Genomic DNA, 20,511 nt, shown 5'->3' with positions numbered 1-20,511 from the left:
CCCCCCAGGGGGGCAGAAACCACTAGACACCACGGTTTTCATTTTTTTCGCAAGGGGATCTACCCCTTAGGCAAGGGTCGCTCCCCTGGGGGAAATTTATTTTAGGCCATTTCTGACACTCTTGGAGGCAGATCAGCCTATTTTAATCAGACCAATCTGCCCCTAAGGGGGGCAGAAACCACTAGGCACCAGGGATTTTTTGTTTTATTTATTTTTTACAAATGTGTAGTGATTCCTTAGGCAAGGGTCGCTCCCCTGGGGGGTACATTGTTTTTAGGCCAATATTTACCCCTTGGGGGCAGATCGGCCTAATTCTATAAGGCCCGGGGGAGAGAGAATTCACTTAGGCACCTGGTATTGGTGTGTGTTTTGTTTGGGGGGGCAGACCCTTGGGCAAGGGTCACGCCCCATGGGGGCACATTACTGTTAGCCATTTCTGCCCCCCATGGGGGCAGATTGGCCTATTTTTGTAAGGCCCATCTACCCCCAAGGGCAGAGATTTTTTTTTAAAAAAAAGAGGGTAGTGGTATGGCCATACCCCCACCTCAAACAAACGGGGACAAAGTTGTTCTGCCCACCGGTGGGCAGATGGGTCAATTACCCCCGATCCATTCCCCGGGGGGACAGAAAGCCTACTAGATGCCAGGGAATTCAAATAAAAAATAGTGGGGTGGTGGTTACTAGCCATTATGGACATGGTTATGTCCCTACCCCAACTGAAGGGGGAAACAGTCTTTCAGCTCCCCCCGGCACACTAAAACATCTTATCCCAGGGCAAGCAAGAGGTTATTTGATTATGTTGGGTTTTGGTTTTACTTTTGGGCCATGAGAGCTTGCCTAACTCTCAAAATTGTCCCACATGGAATGGTGAGGGCTGCACTTTTTGGACTGTGGGACGCTGCCATGTAGAAAAATGTACAAGACCTAGACACATCTGAAAACTAAACATCTGGGTGAGTCCAGGGTGCTGTGCTTCACATGCACCGCACCATTTTCTTACCCACAACGCCCTGCAAACCTCCAACTTTGCTTGAAGTCACACATTTTTTTGTGATGGAACCTTCTGAATTCTCAGGAATCCACAAAATTCCTACCACCCAGCATTGTTGAATCTATTCCGATAAAAATTCTGTCCCACTTGTCAGCCTAAAAACATTTTTTTTTTCAAACTGCCCTTTTGGCCTGCTTTACTTTCCCCTCATTTTCAACATGTTTTTGGCTCTTCCCTGTCACAGGCACTTGACCCACCTACACAAGTGAACTATAATTTTTACCGGGAGACTGATGGGAATGTTGGGTGGTAGGAAATTCGTGCTGGTGAGGTCATCCCACACAGAAATGTGGGAAAAATGTGATTTATTTATCTAAATTTGAGGTTTGCTGAGAATTCTGGGTAAGAAAACACGGAGGGATCCACGCAAGTCACACCTCCTGGACTCCCTTGGGTGTCTACTTTTCAGACATGTTTGGGTTTGGTAGGCTTCTCTATATGGCTGCTGAGCCTAGGACCAAAAACGCAGGTCCTCCCTGCAAAAACTGGTAGTTTTGTATTTGATAATTTTGATGTGTCCACATAGTGTTTTGGGGCATTTCCTGTCATGGGCACTAGAACTACCCACACAAGTGAGGTACCATTTTTATCAGGAGACCGGGAGGAATGCTAGGTAGATGGAAGTTTGTGACTACCCTCAGATTCCAGAACTTTGCAGCACTGAAATGTGAGGCACATGTGTTTTTTTGTTTTTGCCCAATTTTGAGGTTTGCTAAGGATTCTGGGTAACAGAACCTGATGAGAGCACCACAAGTTTCCCCATCCTGGATTCCCCTAGGTGTCTAGTTTTCAGAAATGCCCAGGTTTGCTAGGTTTTCCTAGTTGCCAGCTGAGCTAGAGGCCACAGTCCACAGCTAGGCACTTTGCAAAAAACAGGTCAGTTTTCTTTGGAAAAATGTGATGTGCCCACGTTGTGTATTGGGGCATTTCCTGCCACGGGCACTAGGTCTACCCACAGAAGTGAGGTACTGTTTTTATTGGGATACTTGGGGGAATGCTGGGTGGAAGGAAATGTGTGGCCCCTCTCAGATTCCAGAACTTTCTGTCACCGAAATGTGAGGAAAAAGTGTTTTTTTTTGCCACAATTTTGAGGTTTGCAAAGGCTTCAAGGTAACAGAACCTGTTGAGAGCCCCACAAGTCACCCCATCTTTGATTACCCTTGGTGTCTAGTTTTAAAAAAGCACAGGTTTGGTAGGTTTCCCTATGTTCCGGCTGAGCTAGAAGCCAAAATCCACAGCTAGGCACTTTGCAAAAAACAGGTCTGTTTTCTGTGGGAAAATGTGATGTGTCCTTTTTGTGTTTTGGGACGTTTCCTGTTGTGGGCACTAGGCCTACCCACACAAGTGAGGTGCCATTTTTATCGGCAGACTTGGAGGAATGCTGGGTGGAAGGAAATTTGTTGCTCCTCTCAGATTCCTGAACTTTCTATCACCGAAATATGAGGAAAAAGTGTTTTTTTTTTGCCAAATGTTCAGGTTTGCAAAGGATTCTGGGTAACAGAACATGGTGAGAGCCCAACAAGTCACTCCACCTCTTATTCCCCTATGGGTCTAGTTTTAAAAAATGCACAGGGTTGGTAGGTTTCCCTAGGTGCCGGCTGAGCTAGAGGCCAAAATCCACAGCAAGGCACTTTGCAAAAAACACATCAGATTTCAATGTGATATTTCCATGTTGCATTTCCTGTTGCGGGCACTAGGCCTACCCACACAAGTGAGGTACCATTTTTATTGGTAGACTTTGGGAAACACAGAATAGAAGAACAAGTGTTATTGCCCCTTGTCTTTCTCTAAATTTTTTCCTTCCAAATATAAGGCAGTGTGTAAAAAACACGTCTGTTTGAGAAATGCCCTGTAATTCACATACTAGTACGGGGACTCCAGGATTCAGAGATGTGCAACCAACCACTGCTTCTCAACACCTTATCTTATGCTCATTTTGAAAATACAAAGGTTACCTTGATACCTATTTTTCACTCTTCATATTTCACCAAATGAACTGCTGTATACCCGGTATACAATGAAATCCCATTGCAAGGTGCAGCTCATTTATAGGCTCTGGGTACCTAGGGTTCTTGATAAACCTACAAGCCCTATATATCCTCACAACCAAAGGAGTCCAGCAGACGTAACAGTATATTGCTTTTGAAAATCTGACATCGCAGGAAAAAGTTACAGAGGAAAACGTGGTGAAAAAAAGCAGTTTTTTTAACCTCAATTTCAATTTTGTTTTTTTATTTCAGCTGTTATTTTCTGTAGGAAAAGCTTGTAGGATCTACACAAACGACCCCTTGCTGAATTCAGAATTTTGTCTACTTTTCAGAAATGTTTAACTGTCCGTGATCCAGCATTGGTTTCATACCCATTTCTGTCACTAACTGGAAGAAGGCTAAAAGCACACAAAATAGTAAAAATGGGGTATGTCCCAGTAAAATGCCAAAATTGTGCAGAAAAATGTGTTTTTCTGATTTGAGTCTGCATGTTCATGAAATCTGGGAAGATGGTGATTTTAGAACCACTAATCCTTTGTTGATGCCATTTTCAGGGAAAAAAAAACACCAGCCTTCTTCTACAGCCCCTTTTCCCCATTTTGTTTTATAAAAACAAAATTATCGTTGTATTTTTGCTAATTTCTTGGTCTCCTCAAGGGGAACCCACAAACTCTGGGTACCTCTAGAATCCCTAGGATGTTGAAAAAAAGGACGCAAATTTGGTGTCGGTAGCTTATGTGGACAAAAGTTTATGAGGGCCTAAGCTAAAATAGCTAAAAAAAGGCCTGGAACCTGAGGGGAAAAAAGTTTGGCAGTTAAGTAAGACAGTCACACTCGTAATCAGGCCCTTAGAGTGTGTGTGTGTGTGTGTGTGTGTGTGTGTGTGTGTGTGTGTGTAAAGGGAGAGTGTAATATTCTATTTATTACTAATGTTAAGATTGGAGGGTTTGTTGCTCACCAAAAGAAAAGCTTCGAGTGAGTCATGATGCTCCTCCCCTCATTCGACAATGCTCATAAATAATACATTATACTCTGTGGATCTGCACATATGTTATATGTCATGATATATTTTCACATGCATTAGTTTTAACAAATATATTTACCAAAACCAGAATGCTCTGGGTTAAATTTGTACTTGAAGCTAAAATAACACTCAAGAGCTATCATGATCATTAGGAGAATCGTTTCCATCTGTAAAGTGACTGTTACACGCAATCCATGAAGCAATAAAAAGTGTTTTTCACCTAACATTTGCTGTCTGTGACAATAACGTTGAATTGGACAAGTCAAAACTAAATACATTAAAAATCCCACAGTGTATTTCTAAAACTAGAGATATTTTTAGAAAGAAAAATGACAGAAATTACAAAAATCCAGTAAGGGGAACTCGAGATAAGAATATTGAAAGTCTTATGGCAAAAAAGGGCAAGAAAAATTAAAGTGTCAATCAAATGTCACTGATCGCTGTTGACAGCGATGGAGCAGATGGTGCATACCCCAAGTGGGTTATCCTTGTCAAAGATTTTGGCCCTCTTTATGACATTGGCAGTAAGTCCTGCTTACCGCCATGCCGACTGCCGCCAACATACCGCGGCGGTATACCGCTACCCATATTATGACACACACATAGCAATTCCCCACTATCCAGCCACACATACAAGTCCACCAGCCCAAAGGTCGGTGATAAACTGGCGGTACTAAAACCCACATCGTTACGCCAACAGAACTATGCCCACAGCATTATGACACACCAATCACTGCGGCGGACATTCAGCCACGGTAAACCATTGGCGGTACATACCACTGCACTAAAAAAACACACACATACAAAACAACACCACATTGGTCAATTCAAACTAGACACACCTGACACACACACCACACCCTCACACCCACACAAATATAAAACACACACACACACTACCCATAACACTTTACGACTACAAGAAATTGACAACAGAGAGAGAGATACACCAAGAGCGCCCACAGAACCAGAACCACAGAACACCATCACCCATACACCATCCACGCACCTCACAGCACACACCCCAACACATCACCCCCCACACCCTCACACATACCACACACACTACACCCATAGCACCGCAAAGTCACCCCAGGTTCTCAGAGGAGAAGCTAAGGGTCATCCTGGAGGAAAGCATCCAGGTAGAGCCACAGCTATTCGGATCACAGGTGCAGCAAACATCCATCGCTAGGAATATGTTGCTATGGCAGAGAATCATGGGCAGGGTCAACGCGGTGGGACAGCACCCAGGAACAAGGGATGACATCAGGAAGAGGTGGAATGACCTACGGGGGAAGGTGGGTTCTGTGGTAGCAAGACACCAGATAGCAGTACAGAGGACTGGCGGTGGACCCCCACAACTAACAACATGGGAGGAGCAAGTCTTGGCTATCATGCACCCTGAGGGCCTGGCAGGAGTAGCAGGTGGACTGGACTCTGGTAACTCAAATCTCTATTACTATCACCCCCCCTACCTGCATGCCATAACAAACCCCCACCCCTTACCTCACCCCCATCACCCCACCACCTCACACCCCACAATCACACCACACCCATCCCAATACCAAGCCCAACATGCACCACTAATGAATGGACATCACTCACAGCTGTGTGTGTAAACCCAACACTAAAGCATACACATTAGAAAGAATCACCTAGGCCACAAAATAACTACTCACACAAGGCAAAGCTGCCAGGGCAATCACAACCATATAGGGTAACATACCCATGCACAACATGTCACACACAGAAACAATAACACTGCATTTACATCCCCACAGGTCCCACACTCAACGTCACTGGAGAGGAGGTGCCAACAACATCCAGTCCCCCCACAGAAGAGGCCCACAGTGATGACAGCAGCTTTGCACGCCTGGATCAGGATGACCAACCTGGCCCATCAGGGACCTCCGGACAGTCGGTTAGCCAGGCACATACCACCACAGAGTCTCTCCCCTCAGGAAACACCACCACTGCACCCACCCAGTGGGGCCCATACCTCTGTCCCCAGGACACGTCAATCAGCAGTGTGTCCACCACTACAGGGACCCCAGGACACCCCACAAACACAGGACAATCAGGGACCTGGGGTCAGTGGCAGTGGGCACAGGGTTCAGGGGACAGAGGCACAGGACAACAAGGAAGCCGAGAGGACTGCTGTGCGATGGGGAGGACAGGACCAGGGAACCGACTCTCCACAAGGCCCTCACCAACATCCTGGGAGCATACCACCATTCCCAGGAGACGATGGGCCAGATACTGGACAAGTTGCAGGAGACCCAGCGGATGCAGGAGTGACAGTACCTGGGGATCAGGGAGGACCGGAGGGACATCCACACCACCCTGGTCACCATTGCAAAGGTGCTGGCAGACATTGCCAACACCATGAGGGAGGCAGTGGCACACCAACAGGCCCCTGACACTAGCCACACTGATGAACAGCCCTCCACCTCCGCTGACACTAGTGGACAGGAGGCCCTGCCACAGCAACAACAAGCTACCTGCATCCCACCCCCTGCAGAAGGAGAACCACCCCACAAACGGTCCCTGCAATCCAGGCAGAAGCCAAAGACTATTGCCAAGACCCCCGCCAGGAAATAAGACTCTCCTGATTGTCATCCGTGTGTCCCACTCTGAAACCCACCTTGAACTGCCATTGCTCCACTTCCTATGCCCCCTTGGACAATGCACCTGTGATACAAATAGACTGGAACTCTATCCTGGACTCTCCTCCACCCCCGCCAAGCCTATACCAATACCCCATCCCCATATTAGCACACGAAGAAACATCCTTGTAAAAAATACAAGTATTGAGTCTGTCAAGTGATTGAACTATGTTTTTGTTTAACAAGGTTTAATCACTTCAAAACAACTGTACAGTAATGTATACATAGGAATGACCTGTAGTTGCTTGCAGTCAACACACCAGGTGCCAGAGGGGGCACAGATATCTGAAAGTAGAGATGCCAAAGGGTACATTAATTGGCCATAGAATTGAGAGAACCTGCCTGCCATGTACAATGTCAAATACAAAACTGTCAATGCAAAGTGAAGTTACAGTGTCTTACCTGTGAGCCAATGGAAGTACTGTTGAATGATTGCTGTTCTGTTGTCCAGTCATCTGCCTCATCTTTGTCACTGTCCTTAGGCTCCACTGCTGTCACACGCCCATCTCCAGCCTCCTCCTCCTGCAGAAAAGGCACCTGGCGTCTCAAGACAAGGTTATGCAACATACAGCATACCACAGTGATCCGGCACACAGTGATCTGGCACACCTTCTTGGGTGTTAGATGGATGCAACGAAACCTGGCCTTCAGGAGGCCAATGGTTCACTCTATCATTTTTCTTTTTCACCCATGTGCCTCACTGTAACGTTCCTCTGCCTGTGTCCTGGCATTCCTCACTGGGTTCAGTAGCCATGAGAGGTTGGGGTAACCAGAGTCACCTGCAAATACCAAGGGATACCTGTTAGCCAGACACTAACCCTTAGGGCTAAACCCACACCCATATACCAACATCCACTGGGTAGGGATCATGGGCTCACCTACTAGCCACACCCTGTGCCTCTGGAGTTGAGCCATCACATATGGGATGCAGCTATTCCTCAGGATAAACGCATCATGCGCAGACCCAGGATACTTTTCATTGATGTGGGAGATGTACTGGTCCCCCAGGCACACTATCTGCACATTCATTGAGTGAAAGCTCTTTCGATTTCTGAAAACCTGTTCATTTCTCCAGGGGGGGGGGGGCAAAGGCAATATGTGTAGTATCTATTGCCCCAATTATGTTGGGGATATGTCCGATTGCATAGAAATCAGCTTTCACTGTGGCCAAGTCCTCCGCCTGGGGGAAAATGATTTAGCTGTGCATGTGTTTCATTAGGGCAGACAACACTCTGGTCAGCACTTTTGAGAACATTGGCTGTGACATTCCTGCTGCCAAGCCCACTGTCACTTGGAAGGAGCCAGTTGCCAAGAAATGGAGCACAGATAGGACTTGCACAAGAGGGGGGTTCCCAGTGGGGTTATGGATAGCTGAGATCAGGTCTGGCTCCAATTGGTCACACAGCTCTTGGATTGTGGCCCTATCAAGTCTGTAGGTGAGGTTAATGTGCCTGTCCTCCATTGTTGCCAAGTCCACCAGGGACCTGTACACGGGGATGCTTCCATCTCCTATTCATCCACAGCAGTTGTAATCTAGGGGGCAAAATGATGAGCATCTGGTCAGTTTTCAACATTTCCTAAATGTACAGTGCATTTCATGTTGTTACAGAAACAGTATGTTGATGTTAAGCCCCAAAATGTGGCTATGTGTGTTGTGACGCAGTTAGGTGCCATGGCCTTCCCCCCCCCCTGAAATGGCGGCCACCTGTCCATTGCAAGTGCTGCTGTGACCTGTGTCTGGAACCGACCATGGCTCGTGTCATTGGGGAAAGGGCCCTGCTTTCACCGCTGTGGAGTTGGAGAGACTAGTAGATGGGGTCCTGCCCCAGTACTGATTGCTGTATGGGCCTCCAGACCAACAGGTGAGTACACTGTGAGGATGATGCATGGGGCATGAATGCAGGGAGTGCTGTATGTGAGGGCCTCGTGTAAGGGGGGTGGTTGAGGGGTCCTGGGCAGCGTGCTGCATGTATGGTGGGCAATGTCTGTGCGTAAGGGGATGGGAGGGCTATGGTGGGCCATGAGTGTAACAGGCCGGACGGGATGATTGATGCCTTTTCCATGTTTATTTCTCTGCAGGTCAGCGCCCATCAGAAAAAGGGTATATGGCGTGCCATCACCAAGGACGTGCGGACCCTGGGGGTCTACGGCAGGCGGAGCACCCACTGTCATAAACGGTGGGAGGACCTGAGATGCTGGGCAAGGAAGACGGCGGAGGCCCTGCTGGGGCTGGTCTCCCAACGAGGAAGGGGTGCCCGTCGATCCCTGATCCCCCGATGTTCCGCATACTGGCGGTGGCCTATCTGGAGCTGGATGGACGCTTGAGGCCATCACAGCAGCCACAAGTGGGTGAGTACATTTTCCAATATACTACTTGCGTGTGGTGAGGGGGTCTACGAGCGGGGGATGTGCGCCTGTTTGTGCCCCTAGGCCAGGCCGGACATTGCAGGGTAGATTCCATGTTGGGCAGGGCCTGATGAACTCCACCTTCAAACAAGCTAGTGGGCATCCACTACTGGGCAGGGCTCTGTGGGTCTCACGTATGCTGCAATTGGCGTTAGGGATTACTGTGCATGGCCTGGTGACTAGCATTGTGTCTGGTAGTGCATTGCCCAGTGCATAGGGCTGTCCCCTGTGTGTCGTGTACGCCAACTGTGGTTTTGTTGCTGCCATTGACCAAGTGTATTCTCTGTCTCTTCCCCCCCTTTTTGTTTTGTCATCCGGTCCTTATGTGCATTAGCATCATCTGGCGATGGAGCAGAGGCACTGGCGACAGAGGGAGTTGCATCCCACAGGGCCCAGGAGGCCGAATCCACCAACAGTGAGGGCACCAGTGGGATGGAGGGCGAGGGGAGCACCACGGCGGAGACAGGAGGGGACAGTTCGGACAGTAATACCTCCTCCGATTGAAGCTCCCCAGTGGTGGCAGACAGCTCTGTGGCCACCCCAACTACAGTTACAGCCGCCACCCCCCGTACCAGCACTGCCCTCCCAGCAGCCCCTCAGCAAGTTTCCCGTGCCTGCTCACCCAGGAGGTTGGGCATCTCCTTCGCCCCAGGCACCTCAGGCCCTGCCCCAGTTAGCCCTTCTGCCTTGAGTGAGGAGGATATGGACCTCCTGAGATCCATCTCTGTTGGGCAACCATAGTGAATGCCATCCAGGGCCTGGCAGGGCATCTGCAACGTACAAATGCATTCCTGGAGGGAATTCACTCCGGCATGGCAGCCCAACAGAGATCATTCCAGGCTCTGGCCACCTCCCTGATGGCAGCCATTGTTCCTGTCTCTAGCCTCCCCCTCCAACTTCCTCTGCCCAGTCCCATGCCCCTGAACCCCAACCTATCCCAAGCACACATTCAGACCAACATGCACCCAAGACAACACTCAGGAGTGGTTCAGGCAAACACAAGCACCACACATCATCCCGCAGGCACACAAACACCATCCAGATGCCGACATAACAACATCCACTGCCTCCACTGTGTCCCCCTCCTCCTCGTCATCCGCCTCCCTTCCAGTAGTGTCTCCACTCACACCTGCATACACCACATCCACACCCACTGCCTCCATCACCATAACACTTATCAGTACACACACCTCAGTGGCAGTCACCACCCCCACATCCATGCACACGTCCCCTGTGTCCTCTCCCACTGTGTCTGTGCCCCCTCCTCCCAAAGTAAACAAACGCAAGCACTCAGACACCCAACAGCCATCCACCTCAAAACAGCATCCAGCCTATGCACCTGCATCCAAACACAACAGACAGACACCTCCTACAATCACTCCCTTTTCCTCCAATCCCAAATTTTCGCCCTCATCCCCCCAGTGTCCCTAAGAAGCTTTTCCTCTCTTCCGTTGACCTTTTCCCTACCTCTCACCCCCACCCTTCATGTCAGGCCAGGGTGGGCAGAACCCAGGCCAGCACCTCAGCACCCAGTACACGGCCACTGTAGTTTCAGAAGCTACTGCAGGTGTGAGAGGCTCCAAGGAGACACCCATCAGCACCGGCAGTGTGCCTGCACCAGCTGCCAAGGGGAAGGGCGAGGTGGCAAGGTGGCACACGGCAAGGAGGCACCACCAGAAGGCAAGGGCAAGGAGTCATCACCGCACGGTAAGGGCAAGGAGGTACAACCACATGACAAGGGCAAGGAGGAACCACCACACAGCAAGGGCAAGGAAGCACCACCAGACAGTAAGGGCAAGGAGGCACCACCACATGGCAAGGGCAAAGGGCATGTCCCTGCAGGCAGGAGGGACAGGAGCCCTGGTGATGTGACAGAATTTGAGCCCACAAAACCAACCATCGTGCTTCTTCCGTCGGAAGCTTCAGGGGAAGGGCAGGAGCCCCCCCCACTGGCAGAACCACCACCAGCACCGCCATCTTCACTGCCACCAGCACCACGGCCACCAGCAGCAACCCCAGTGGGCAGCCATCCGAGGCAGCAGGGGAAGGGCAGGAGCCTCCCCCCACCACTGCTAGCACCGCCACCAGCACCGCCATCAGCGCCACCACCTGCACCGCCACCATCACCACCACCTGCACCGCCACCATCACCACTGCCATCAGCAGCAGCCCCAGTGGGCAGCCGTCCAAGGCTGCAGGGGATGGGCAGGAGCTTCTACCACCACCGCCAGCACCGACATCAGCACCGCCATCAGCATCGCCACCTGCACCGCCACCAGCACTGCCACCTGCACCACCGCCAGCACCACTGCCAGCAGCAGCAGCCCCAGTGGGCAGCCGTCTGAGGCTGCAGTGGACGGGAGGGAGCCTCCCCACACCACTGCCAGCACAGACACCAGTCCCACCACTGCCACTGCTGAGCAGCCATCACAGCCGGTGGGCAGTGTGTAGTCCTGCCTCCATAGACTGTAGTGCGTCCTGGCCCCTGCAAATCCTGTGGGGGTGACACCCAGGTGAGAGTCTGTGACCTTGCACTCCCAAAGATCTGCATCACAGGGCACAATGCCCCCTCCAGAACCAGTGGAAGAAGGCATCCACTCACTGCATCCTTGCCAGGATGAAGCACACAGGGCAAAAGGCCCCCTCCAGAACCAGTGGACGAAGGCATCCACTCACCACATCCTTGCCAGGATGAAGCACACAGGGCACAACGCCCCCTCCAGAACCAGTGGGCAAACCACCCACTTGAGAGACTGTGGCTTTGCACTCCCCAGGACCAAGCAGTGGGCAAACCACCCACTTGAGAGACTGTGGCTTTGTACTCCCCAGGACCAAGCAGTGGGCAAACTAACCACCAGAGAGACTGTGGCTTTGCACTCCCCAGGACATCGCACAGGGCATGTTGCCCCCTCCAGGACAAGTAGCGTTGTACCATCTTCCGGCTGAGGTGCCCCCCCATTGCCCGTCCCCCTGAGGTGCCTGTATATTTTCAACCTGATGCCCCAGCAGTGTTCTCTCCGTGTTGATGCAGGAGTCAAGTGGGGCCTTGGCCTATGTGATGTGGCCCTGTGGCCAACGGATATTATGGACTGGGCAGTGTCCCTCCATTTGTATATCTGTAAATACTGGTTTGAATTTAGAGGACGTTTTTCTGGATTTTTATCTTATTACACTCAAATCATTTTGTCCTTGCATTATTCCTGAGGGGTACGGGGTGGATGTGTAATGTTGTTGCATCTGTTTGTGTGTGTGTTGTTGGGGGTGGGGGTGTTGCGTGTTGCGTGTGTGTGTCACTCTCTTTTTCCTCCCCCACCCCTGTGTGCTAAGCGGCAGTACTCACCGTGGTCGTCGTCACCACGTTGGTGTTCCTGGTGTAGGAGGAGGTAGACCAGCATGGGGAAGATCTGCAGTTCGGGCTCCATGGCAGTGTGGTTCTTCCCTGAGTGTCCAGAGGTGAGTCCTTTGCCTTCTGTGTTCTGTTTCCGCCGTGCTTTTGATGACAGTACTGCCCCGGAAAAGGTGGTGGATAGGCCTGTCATAATAGAGTGGGCGGTACATTGTCTTCCGCCTGGCTGTTGGCGGTTACCGCTGCAGTGCTTGTTGCTACCGCCGTGGCAGTCATGGTGTTGAAGAGGCTGTCTGTGTTGGCGGTTTCTGCCGTGGTCATAATTCCATTTTGTTTACCGCCAGCTTGTTGGCAGTATTAACACTAGTTTATGACCGACCACCAGGGTTGTAATGAGGGCCATTATCTTCAGACTTAGGCCCTCATTCTGACCTTGGCGGTCGGCGGAGAGGCGGCGGTCGGACCGCGAACAGACCGGCGGTATTAAAAATGGCATTCTGACCGCGGCGGTCACCGCCGCGACCGACCGCCACTTCCCCACTCCGACAGCCACGGCGGTCATGACCGACGGGCTGGAGTCTGCGCACTCCGGTCCGGCGGTCGACCCAAGACCGCCAACGGTATCATGACCCTGCTTACCGCCGCGGTTTCTGGCGGTCGGGAACCGCCATGCGAACCATGGCGGTAGGCACTATCGGGGCCAGGGAATTCCTTCCCTGGCACTGATAGGGGTCTACCCCACCCCCTACTGCCCCCCCGAGTCCTCCCCCCACACCCTCCACCCCCCTGCCGCCCCCCAGAGGTGGTACGAACCCCCTCCCCACCCCCACCCCGACATGCACATACACGCACCCCGACATGCACACACCCCCAACATGCACATATACACACCCCCTACACACACACATACACAACGGGGACACATACCCGCACACATACATGCCGACATGCGCACCCGCCGAACTACACACATTGCCCATAGGCACAGCAGCACTCCCCGCCCGCATGCACGCACTCACACACCCCCTCTACACACTCACACGCACACCCCCATGCACGCACACATCACACAACACCCCCCCACCCCCTCCCCTCACGGACGATCAACTTACCTTGTGCGTTGGTCCTCCGGGAGGTGACGGGAGCCATAGGGACGTGACCGCCAACAGAAGACCGCCAACAGAAGACCGCCACACAGAAATGTGGGTCGTAATTCTGGGGGCGGTGTTCTGCTGGCGTGGCGGTGGAGGTTGACCAGTCTCCACTTTCCCGCCGACCGCCAGTGTGGCTGCTGGCGGTATTCCGGCGGAACGCTCCCAGCGGTCGGAATACGCGCAGCGGCATACCGCCGCGGTCGGCGGTCTTTACCGCGGCGGTAACTCGGCGGTCTTGCGAAAAGACCGCCAAGGTCAGAATGAGGGCCTTAGTCTCTGAAATGGAAGTCAAAATCTTCCAGCAGGACAAAGCTGCAGGCTATATCTAATGAAATACTCTTGAAGTCAAACAGCCATTGCACAAGGTCCTGCTGAACCCATTTTATTTTGGAAGGAAAGCCTCAGAACAAGAGAATTGTAAATTTCATGGCTGCTGAAGCCCTCTTGAGCAAATACTTTTGGCACCTTCAAGATCTCTATCATTGAACTTAGGGCTTGATTTAGATCTTGACAGTAGTACTGCCAATCCGCCATGACAGCAGTCCCAAGTACTCCATCAAGCTGACGGTGTTCCAACCATTCTATTAAGATGCGTTGCTGTTCAGCCACCATCTGTGTTGACAAAGTGTACTCCTTCACACTAGCTGAAACCTACAGCCAACTCAGCAGACTCCAATCCTGGCAATGAGCACTCCATCGCTGTTGGGACAGCGGCATTGCACCGACCATATTTAGGTAACACAGTTGAGCTGGTGGTGTACCAGCGGCGTCCCATGGCAGCAGGAATCCGTCGTGGGACCTGGTCAGCATTGGATTATGGCTGTAGCTGTTGGATGGATGATAGCAGCCCACACCTGATGCATATTGGACAACTGTGAACACCTGCAAAACACACTATAAACCATATTCCATTTCAGAATTTGAGAGTTTGCCATTCCACTGCTGGCCACCATCCTGAGGACGACCTTGCCACTGAACAACAAGGTTATTTTTTATTTTCTTGTTTTCCCTTTTTTTTCACATTTTTGTTTTTCATTATTTTTAAAATAACTATAGGGACACTAGTATCTATTTTCTATCACAATGGCCGGGAGAAGGAACCCATGCTGTACAGAGGGAAAATTAACAGTCATGGTCGATGTAATTATTAGAGTTTAGAGGCACAAGTACAAAATACTACCATATCTCAGTGAAGGCAAATGTGGGAAAGAATAGTCATCAGAGTGAATTCTGTAGCCAACAATCTGCGCACACAGGAGGAAATTAAGAAAAGGTGGAATCACCAGCGAAGGCAGAGTCTATTCCCTGACCTCCAAGCATCACCTGGAGGCCCAGAGGACTGTTGGTGTTCTCCCAGCCCCCCGTTACAACTCTTTCCCTTGGAGGAGAAGGTCTTGAAGATACTACACTCTGAAGGCTTGACAGGAATCCCTGTTGGAATGAAGACTGTTAACCTACTCCTATGTATGTCTCACTAATCAAAAATTGAGTCCTTGCCCTTAACTAAGCAGTCCAGAATGTTTCTAGACACTTATTAAAACACATATAGTTAAATTTTTGCTCTGAAAATACCTTGTGTTATCCAAATCATTAGCATCATGGTTGTTACAATCTATTTAAAAAGGGCCAATGTGTATCGTCAGATTGTGTGTTGCCCTCCATGGATCACCCCTTGAATTTGTCTAGTCCTTTGCTGTATCTCAATATAGATTGTTTTACTTCAAGAAACAGGTTCCAAACTCCACCCATATACGCATGAAGGTATAGTGCTTATAAGTGGTATTGTAACCTATTCACATTATACACATATGTGTACATATTGTAAATGTGTGTTTCATTTTCACTATACTAATTTATGTAGGTGTGTGTTACTCACTTTTTCACAAGTATTGGCACTAGTGTTCACAAAGGTCTCCTAGTATGATGATGCCCTGTAATGTTGCCCAACCTTCCTTTCCTTCCACATATGCACAAAAGACAAAGCTTTATGTAGTTGTCATTCACCATTTCATATATATATAAAAATGCAATCTGTTGTGTCAATCCAGTATGTTGTCACGTTCGTGTAACTCCACTGAATTGATCTATTTGCTTGCAGAAATCAAAGTGTGTATATTCAAAGTTTTCCAATCATGTTCTTTGGCATGCTGATTATAAGTATTATTGATACACAATTAACTTTGTAGTGTTCATATGATGACCAATGCCATTTAATCCAATAAGTCATACCAAAGTTTGTTCTGGAGGCTGCTAGGCCTTGAAATGGCTCAGCTCTTAAATCTCCTTGCTAATGAGTTGAGTTGAATGTCTGGTACATGAAGTGTACACTCCCTAAATAACATTTGACATTTCAGGACATCTCTACATCGTTGTTACTGAAGTGTGCCTCTGTGTACATTAAACTGCATGAGTAAACATTTAAAAATCACAAAAAGGCCTCAACATCCCATTAATCAGATTTATTCCTAATCTTTAGGTTGCACCAGATGTGCAGTACCTCACATCTTCCGCTAAAGACAGATTTATGGTACAATGCAGACCTTTATTGTCTTTTTATTTTGTAATTCATATTAGGACCAACACCCAGGGCCAGTGGACCACAGCAACCTGCCTCAACTCCAGGCCATGATCAATCCTTCTGTGAAGACATCACTCCTGTAAGTCTGGATGATAAGGAAATGCCTGGTCCATCTGGTCTGTATGGGAAGACAGCCCCAGTGAGTCACACTCGCCCCACATCAAAGCCTCGAACCCCAGCTGCTACAACAAGTATGCATATGGATACCTCTACTCCCTGTATCCAGAGGAACACAACTCCCATCTTGTGTCACCCAGTCCTGGCTACTGTTGAGCAACCACCACCTACCAATTGTGCCATGGCGCAATTGGGGCCACACTGCCTCATGAGCACAGGGAAGTGGGAGTAGGCATTGTGGGAAGGAATCAGTGGGCCGGGAAAGTGAGGTCACCGGCATCATTGTCACCCAGGCCACTCTTGGCAGAGTCTTGGGAACAATACAACAGTCCAAATATGCTTCTAACAGAGACCAGGGACCTTAAGCAGGTGCAGAGGGATCATATTATTGAGCTACAGAATCACAACTCCAATTTGTGCTCCTTGACTAGGATGTGTTTGACATTTACCATCACATGTTCAGGGCATTTCCTGTATCATCTACCCCTGCCTGTGGTCTTTCTATATCAGGACACAATATACCTTCCACAGCCACAGCTGACAGGGAGGCCCTACCACAACATGAAACTGATCCACCCGCCCCAGTCTCTGCACCTGTGCCTTCCCTCCAGAGGGGATGTTCATCCAGACCACCAGGAGAGGATGTCAAGACTTCCACCACCATCTTTAAAAGATGACAAACTAATTTTCTCCAGTGTCTAGACTATTTCATGGATACATTTTTCTTTTCTGAGGAGAGATGTATTTTGTATGTTGGACTCCAAACAATTTGTGCTCAACATATTTAGTTTCATCCCTCATGATGGACTTCTATTTTTATTACTGTACTTTTTTCTTTCTGGTTTCTAAGCTATTGCACTCTTATGTCTGTTCAAAATAATTGCACATAAAAGAAAGTGAAAGATTGGTATTTGTCAAACAATGATACTAGAACAAAAATAGACACTAATTTGTTAAGGTGTTTCCCTTGTGAAACAAAGATAGAAATAAACAATAAAATCCAAATGTATTGGTGTCATACATTTGCAGGTTAAACGTTTGTGACACAATCAAATATGCCATTCCAGAACCTTGATACCATGGAAGAAAGGGAACATTACATGAAATCAAGTTTACCAGGCAAAGTATTATTGATGCATGACCTTAGCTGGAACCAGACATCCTGCCCTCACATTAGGAAACCTACATCATTAACACCAGTAATCTACAACATGGCAGTAAAACAATTGAGGCCACATTACGATTTCATGACACTGTGGTGCTATCTGGTGCAATGTCACAACCACCATTAAGCGGTGTACTAAAAAAAAGTTATTTCAACTCTGAGGAGACATCAACAGTTTTCTTACTGAACACAAAATTGAAGATTTAGCCAATGTGAAGGGAGACCAGTATGCTATGGCCTGACATACACATGTGGTTAGAGCAAGTTAAGCAGCACATATTGTCTTGGTGGCAACATCCCACAGAAAACAGGTCTGATACAAGCTCAAGAACTTCCATTCAATCACAGTGAAAGTCGTCCCTGTACAAGTTCTGCCCATCCCAAGTGGGTCCCTTTTGCAGGATCAACCCATGTTCCCTTTGTACTTTTGAACAGCAACATATCACTGCAAATGTTACATCTTTGAAATGTCCACATGAAAATGACATGCGGACGGAGCCTGAAACAGAATAACAAGAGGAAATTAATGATTTCACATATACAATTTGACTCAAATGATAAGGTAGGAGGACATGTGTACTTTGTACATGCATTAATTGCATACCAAATTACCATTGTAGACTAGTATGTTTCCTATGTCACAAGTTGTTCTGACATTGGCTGTCACAGTATGTAAGGATACACTTACACTCAGGTGAAGAAGTAGTCAATGACATCTTGACAGAGGTCAATTACTTTCTCTATAACACTGTCATCTTCCTTGGGCATTTTAACATCCCAACCCGGTGCCTCTTCAAAGTCTCCATCCTCTGCAATGATTGGGATGTTCAGTCACAGAGCAATATTGTGCAGCAAGCATCAGGCAATCGTGATATGGCACACCTTATTAGTGAGTAGAGTAGGGCTCCACTGGTCTTGTCCAGACACATAAATCTGGCCTTCAGGATCCCAAAAGCTAGCTCCATTGACCTCTGTGTTCTTCAATGGGCCCCAATGAAGTGGACTTCCCCTGGCGCTTTTCGATTCCTCAGCGGTGCCAACAACCATGGTTGGTTAGGATATACTGAATCTCCGACATGGGAGAAATAAATTGATAGATTAAAATCACATCAGGCCATTGCACATTCATGAACTAGAATTAAAGGAAATGATCCTCAATTCATATTGACTTACCAACAAGCCAGGCCCTCTCAGGTTCAAGTTGTGAGATTTGCAGGGGTATGGCACTGTTCTCCAGTACAATGGAATCATGTGTTGACCCAGGAAAGTGGGCAAACACACTTGAGATGTATAAATTCGGTAAGTAGACAATTTGCACATTGATGGACTGGAAGTTCTTCCCACTGCGGTAGACCTGTTCCCTGGAGTGTGGTGGCACCAAGGCAATATGTCTGCCATCAATTCCTCCAACCACATGCGATAGGCCACCGAAATCATAAAATTCTCCCTTCACACTGGCCAAATCCTGAGCTTGTGGAAACTGGATGAAGCTGTTGATGTGCCTCATCAATAAAGCAAAGACCTCTAGTAGCGCACCACTGAAAGTTGGCTATGACATGCCTCCAGATACTGCCACAATGTATTGAAAAGAGCCAGTGGCCACAAAATGAAGGAATGCCATGCATTTTACTATTGGTGTTATTGTTGTTGTGATCCTATTGTGAGGCATGAGATCAGGCTCCGGCTGCTAACTATTATCCAATATAGATTGCCTATTCAATCTGAACTTTTTGATTGTGTCCTTTTTCTCAATGATGGCAAAGTCTGCAAACAGTCTGAAGATCTGAGGACGTCTTCTTCTACCCATCCATGGGTTCATATGTCTATATGTAAGGAAAACAATAAAAATTGTCCACAAGACTTTCACAATCAACATGCATCTCATATCTTATTTTAGATTAGTGATCTTATTGTGTCATATATGTTACCATAATATTCAAACATCTTCGCTCCTGGAAATCAGTAATTTTTTTACATCTAATCTTTTTTTACAAATAATGTGTGAATAATACATTTGAAATTTATTATTTGCACATCATTTTTTTTTTTACTTTTTATTTTCAAATTAGTGTCAACTGAAGTATTACATACACCTCAGCACCATTGAGGTTAAACAGAGTAATGTGATTTATGTGTCATATCTAGCCAAAAACAGTGCTTTATGTATATTAGATATGTATACATAGTAGCCACCATTTTGAGTGTGGGTGACACACAAACAATTTGAAAATGCACAGCCACTCATGCTAAAATGGGGGTTGCCTGAACTTGCCATAAGGACATTGGCTATTTGACTGCCATCGGCTGATGTTGACCGCGTAGTGGAACACTTAACGACAGACCATTGCCATAGGCTAAGGTGTGTGACTGCTATGCAAGGAAGCCAATGGATGTATCTGTCTCCGTTGCGGAACGCGTACGTCACATACTTGTACACAGTGTAGTAGAAAAAGCTCACTTGCCTCTAAACACTGCAGCCAACAAGAACTCCTAATTTTCGGCTGCTGTTACAGACCTCTGGGAGCCAGGATGCTGGGCAAAACAGGTGTCCTGCCTTCTCCCTTGAAGTGTTGGAGCTCCTCACCAGGGAGGTCCAGTCCCTGTACAGTCAGCTGTAATGGAACCCAGAGGAGCAGGTACATGTTTGAATGTGAAATGTTTGCGGAAGTAACTTTTACCCTCTTTGTACACAGGCTATTTGCTCCTTTTTTGTTCCTGAGTGAAGTGTTGTGATTGGAGTGTAGTGAACTGAATGATTTAGCTGGTATCGGGTGTTGTATGAGAATGTTAGAAATTTCTGTGCATTGAAATGAAAAGTCACCTGAAAGAATTAGCTAAGGTTTCATTGCATGTTACTTGCAATTCCAGGTCCCATAGAAAAACTGCAGGTAACTTACTTCAGATGACTAGTAGGCACTATACCACTAGTTTAATTAGAAATATACAGCCCAGGTTGAATTGAGAAAAAATGTAAAGTCCAAATAGAATCTCTAAAATTATGAAGTTGTCTGATGCT

This window comes from Pleurodeles waltl, chromosome 3_2, assembly GCF_031143425.1.
Source record: "Pleurodeles waltl isolate 20211129_DDA chromosome 3_2, aPleWal1.hap1.20221129, whole genome shotgun sequence".
In the NCBI taxonomy this organism is placed as follows: Eukaryota; Metazoa; Chordata; class Amphibia; order Caudata; family Salamandridae; genus Pleurodeles; species Pleurodeles waltl.
This window is presented reverse-complemented; position numbering follows the sequence as displayed.